We start from the raw sequence: 6,252 nt of genomic DNA, 5'->3' as shown, positions 1-6,252 counted from the left end.
AACATTGCTCAACATCATGAAAATTAAACCTTATTTTCAATAAGCAATCCTGAAAAATATTTAGGGGGTGCTTAACTTTTTTCCAGGTGTATAGTTCCGGATGTAATCTGTTGTGATATTTCTGATCACTATGTGTTATCTTTTACTGCCTTGTCAAATCCGCCTAAATTTATAGCAATTCAAAAAAGACATTAATGCTGACACTCTGAAGACTTATTTCTACTTTAAGTTCTGTTAACTGGAACCATCTTATAAATGAAGAATTTGATGTTGATTCAGTTTTTTCCTCGTTTGAAAAACATTATTGTAACTTGTATAAGTTATCTTTTTCACTTTTTTTTTGAAGTTGTAAAATTAAATAAGGTAAGGTATCCACCTTGGATGACAACGACATTATTACGTAAAATAAAACTAAAACAAAGACTTTATCATCGTTTTAAACAAACAGGTAATCTCTGTACTAAGAATAAATACTTAGAACTTTAGATGCTTGTTCAGTGTTTAGTATCTGACCATAAGGCCAACTACTTTTGATAAATTCGATGACGAGGAACTTACTTTGAGACGGCTTGAATGGGTAATGAAGAAAAATTCTAATATAACTATAACATAACAGCAAATGTACAGCGTTTCGACAAGGTTCTGTCACCATCAAGTACTGAACCTTGTCGAAACGTTGTACATTTACTGTTATGTTAAACTTATATTAAAGTTTTTCTTCATTACCCATTCAAGCCGACTCCAATTATTATTTTGATAGATGTTTTCAAAATGAGGAATCTCGTGACATATGGCGAACTATCAACAAAGAACTAGATAGGAATATAAAGAATTAAAGGTAAAATCTCACGAATTTGTAATATGGCAGGTTATCTTGTTACAGATCCTAAAATATTGCCGACAGTTTTAACGATTATTTTACTATGCGGGGTGTCTCTCCAGCTAACGTTAAGGGTCATGATAGATAAATAGTTCAATCCATTTATCTTGCACCTACAACAGCGACTGAAATTCGTACAGTTGTTTGTGGACTTTCAAATTCTTCTTCATCTGGTTGAAATGATGTACTTCCTTCGGTAATGAAATCTTCTAGTGAACCAATAATTGAACCCTTAACTGTACTTGTAGATAAAGTATGTAGTACAGAAGAATTTCCCAAGATACTTTAAGTTACTAAGATCGTACCCATTTACAAGGGTGGTGGTCCAGATAAAATGAAAAATTATCGGCCGATATCTATTTTATCTGTATTTGCACGTGTTGTTGAAAGTATACTTTGTAATAGAATTATTGTTTCTTTACATAATAATAATGTTTTAAGTAATTCATAGTTTGGTTTCAGTAAGTAAAAATCAACTGAAAAGTGCCTATTGGCACTTATAAGTTTACAACAAAGATTATCATGGCTTATGAAGCCAAGAAATATGTTTTAGTTTGTGCCACAGACATTGCCAAGGCATTTGACAGCGTTAATTAGAGTTTTACTTTTTAAATGTAATAATTATGGTATACGAGGTAAAATATATGACATCTTAAAACCTTATTTTAAAAAAAGGCAATTTTTACTTCAATTAATGGTATAAAATCTAATTTCCATAATATTCATTGTGGAGTTCCTCAAGGCTCAATCATGGCCCTCTCTTATTTATTATTTATGTTAACGATTTAATATTTGTATGCTCAAAAGACAGTTGTTTTCTTTATGCCGATGATATGTCTCTTATTATAGAAGTAGATTCTTTTGCTAAGTGTTACAAAACAGCGAATGGTGAATTGCTTTCTGTCGCCACTTGGCTTACTGAAAATTGTCTGGTATTAAATATTCATAAGTCACAATATATTATTATTTTAGGGGAACAGGTTAATGCCGATTTGAAAGTCAACGGAAATGCTCTATCCAGGGTTGATTCAATTAGGATTCTTGGAGTTATTATTCAGAACAACCTTAAATGGGATAAACAAATACAAATATCTTCCAAAAAACTTGCTAGAATAGTATATATCATGATATGGTGATGGCTAGCTGCCTTCCCTCTTGTTTTTCACTGCTAAATTAAGGACGACTAGCGCACATAGTCCCCGTGTAGCTTTGCGCGAAATTCCAAACAAATCAAACCTTTCACAAACGAATAGTGGGATTGAAGGTAACATCATAACGCCCCCGCGGCTGAAAGGGCGGGCATGTTTGGTGGGACGGGGATTCGACCTTGCGACCCTCAGATTGCGAGTCGAGAGCCCTTACCACCTGGACATGCCGGGTCATAAACATGTTAAGTAACGAAAATAGTAATAAAAGTCCCATTCCACCTCTGTGTCTAGTAGCAAAAAATTGGAAAAATATGTAAGAAAAGGAAAATAAATTAAAGAAGAACAGAAGTAAATCAAGAAACTGGTAAATCAGAATCTGGTGGTGACTGTAAAGAACTAGCCAGTGTATAGAAACAACCTAATAAAGAAATATATTATGAATTTATAAATCTTAACGATGATGTAAATGCTACTGTTAGGATTAATAGCAAAAATCTTCTTACCTTAAAGTGTACTAACAACAATGAGGATGTCCACATGCAGAACGAATTAGAAACCGAAAACGACGGTTTCACATTGCTAACGCGGAAGAAAAAAAAAACCCCAGGCACTAACAACAATGAGGATGTCCACATGCAGAACGAATTAGAAACCGAAAACGACGGTCTCACATAGCTAACGCGGAAAAAAACCCAGGCACTAACAATAACACAACCATCACCAAAAGCTGTAAGTTCTAGGTCACAACCACGGAAGCATACTGTTATTATAAAAGGAGTTCCGGGTTCCGATATGTCCCGCACCTCTCCAACAAAATTGAAAAAACTCACGAGCGGGGCGAAGGGGGATAATAATATCCCTGACCTCCCTAGTTGAGGAAAGTATCTTTCCTTTGAAAACTAAGTTCCTGGCACGAATATAAAAAATAAAAAAAGTCCACGAAATCATAAATAACCACAATTGGTAAAACTTTCCCACGCGCGCGCGGTTGAAGGGGAACGATAGTTCCTGAACACCCCTGATGGGAAGAGCAAGTAACTTTCATGCTGCTTTCTCTTCTTTCAAAAAAATTTCCTGCGACGTGTAGTTTATTCTTTTTTTTTTTTTACTTTATGCAACCGGAGTTTGTTATCATGTACTTTGTCGCCTTGCTTCTCTCTTCTTCTCAACGACGTCATTGCCTTGATCTTCTCTCTGCCCTGGAACCCTCTGGACATCTCTCAGCTCGTCATTCTTCAATCTCAAGACTTCAAATTCGCCATAGGTCAACATCTGACCAATTTCTCCGACTAGAATTAAATAATTCACGAATCGTGTGTTTTGTTGTTGTTTTTAACGGAACCGCAACATCAGAATTAAAACGCTGCAACTCAAAGGTCACGATCACCGGTATCAAACGACTACCCAGAGGGGGGCGTCCTAGATATACGGGGGGAAATGTGCGACATTAACAACCTGCTCAAGGAATGGCCCCTCGACGCATTCGAACCGGGAAAATATATATATACACTTACAAGTAAGTAAACCATAAGCTAAAGCTGTGTAGGAAAATTCTCGAACGAATAATAAGCAACAGACTCTCAAATTACCCAGAAGTCACTTCAAAATTAACCAGTAATTCAAAATGGTTTTAGAAAATTCAGACAGACAACAGATCACTTAGTTAGACTAACAGAAACAATAATAGATAGCTTTAATAAAAATGAATGCACTGTCGCCTGCTTTCTCGATGTCGAGAAAGCCTTCGACACTGTATAGTACAATGATCTTAGGTTCCGTATGACGTAATTGGAACTACCGCGGGTGATTATTCGCTGGCTATCCAAATTCTTGGAAACTAGAACATGCAAAATAAATGTAAGGGGAACCTATTCTGAGGCATTCATCCCAGAGGCAGGTGTACCCCAATGAGGGGTAGTTAGCCCTATTCTATTAATTATGTATGTGAGTAATATGCCTCTAAAAGACTCAAATCAAGGTTTCGCATCATAATTCGCGGACGATGTTGCGGTCTGGAAAAGTTCCCCTCCCACCTCATCCATAGCAGCAACAAATTTACAACCATTATTGAATAATACAGAAGAATACTGTCAAGAATATCGAATAAAAATAAATGTCCCAAAAAACCAATTACTAACTTTTACAAGATTAACAAAACACAAAAAGACCCACCTAAACTATACATGAGTGGAACACTTCTCCAGACCACAACCAAGGCAAAATTTTTAGGATTAACTTTAGACCCAAAACTGACGTGGGTTAAACATACAAATAATATATTAACAAAAAACTGGAAATGCACAAATTATGCAAGAAGTCTAACAGGCAAAAACTAAGGAACATCACCTGACAACAATATTAAAATATACAAAACATATATACGCCCCGTAATAGAATACGCCAGCCCTGCATGGATAAACATAGCTATCAAACACATAAATAAGCTAAAATCTGTACAAAACTCACTTATCACCACAGCATATAAAATCCCTCGCAGTACCTCATTAACATTTATGCACAGACATGCAAACAATAGTCGATAGACTCTTACATAATACTATAAATTACTTTGCAAAAAATTGGCAAAAGAATGACCCACTCTGTGAACTTGATCGCTACTACATACATGGTGGAAGTAGACCTAAGTACCTCTCACCTGTAAACATATACTTTATAAATGCCACCTATTACTAGACTTTAAAAACCCTACACTAGTTATAACCTAAGAACAATACATTTAATAGGGTATTTTATGTAAAATGCATTTGATTAGTCTCTACCTAGTGAAATGTGTTGTGTGCATTATGGAACTGACTCTAGAGATATATCGCAAAACACAGAATGTAACTGTAGATACATACATGGACATTGACCTGAAAGGGGTCGGAGCAAGTGCGGTTTACCCCGATCCTCATGTTGTATCAACACCAACATTCACCGATAGTAAATCACAGTTCGGAAAGGAGGAAGAGGTCACAATAAACCTGACCTTCCCTGGTCCATCAAACGACCAAAATACCGATTTTTGAGAGAAGAAGAAGAGCCATAAGTTCAAGCTATCGTAACAAGAAACGTTAACCAACAAATCGCAATAGAAGATATTAAAAAGGAACTAAATAACACAAACATTATAAACAATTTGTACACAAAAGTAGAAAATCAACAAAAACCGACCAACTTAATTAAAATAGACGTAGATATCAGTGGCTTGATATTGACTGATGTTAACCTCTGGTACCACCGATTTCCTGTCCAGCAAGCAAAAATACCGGGCGAGCTGGTAACACAATGCTTCAATGGCCAGCGTTATGGGTACATTGCCGCGGCATGTAAATCACTCCCACGCTGCGTGAGATGTGGGAGAGACCACAAAATAACATAATGCAAAAAGGAAACATCACACTGCTGTAATTGCAATGAAGAACATACAGCTAACTACAAAAAGATGCACAAAACAGTTAAAGCACACAAACTAAAGAACAATAAACTAACTCAATCACAGAACAATCAAAACAACAACAAAAATGAACTCAAGATAACAACGAAAAACATACACTAAAAGAAAAATTAAGCAAACAACGCTTCGGTAAGCATAGATAACGAAAATACATTCACGCAAGCAGTTAAAAACATATTCACCGAATTCATTGTAGAATACAAAAATCCGAACAATACACAAGATGTCATAACCGTGATAATCAATTTGGCAAAAAAACACCTAACACCACTTTTATCTTACCTTATACAAACAATCGTGGGCTCATTCATCACATAAATTCCCTGATCTGCATTTGAAAATCCAAGGTGGACTTACTTCCAAGAGACACCAGATCGAAGACATCATAGCCTATACTAATGCAAGTCTTTCATTCTTAACCGAGTCCCTTATCACAACAAATAATAATTTAAAATATTGTGGTTACTCTACCATAAGAAGAGATAGAAAAAGTAAAAATGACCTTATCGGAGGTATAGCGTTCTTATATCATTTATTTTATTATAAATCATCGTTAGTAGTGACACAACTCAATACACAAACCCCAAAATGAAAGTGCAGCGATCAATGTAACGTTTACAAATATGAGTAATCTAACAATAGTGGGTATGTATTGCTCACCAAGCAGGGAGTTAGACACCTTGCTTAAAAGTATAATAAGAACTAATTATAGTATTTTGGCACTTGTGTATAAAGTTAAAATCATAAATAATATTCACCGTTAAACT

This window comes from Limulus polyphemus, unplaced genomic scaffold (genome assembly GCF_000517525.1).
Source record: "Limulus polyphemus unplaced genomic scaffold, Limulus_polyphemus-2.1.2 Scaffold1219, whole genome shotgun sequence".
NCBI classification, from domain to species: Eukaryota; Metazoa; Arthropoda; class Merostomata; order Xiphosura; family Limulidae; genus Limulus; species Limulus polyphemus.
Note: the sequence above shows the minus strand (reverse complement) of the source record.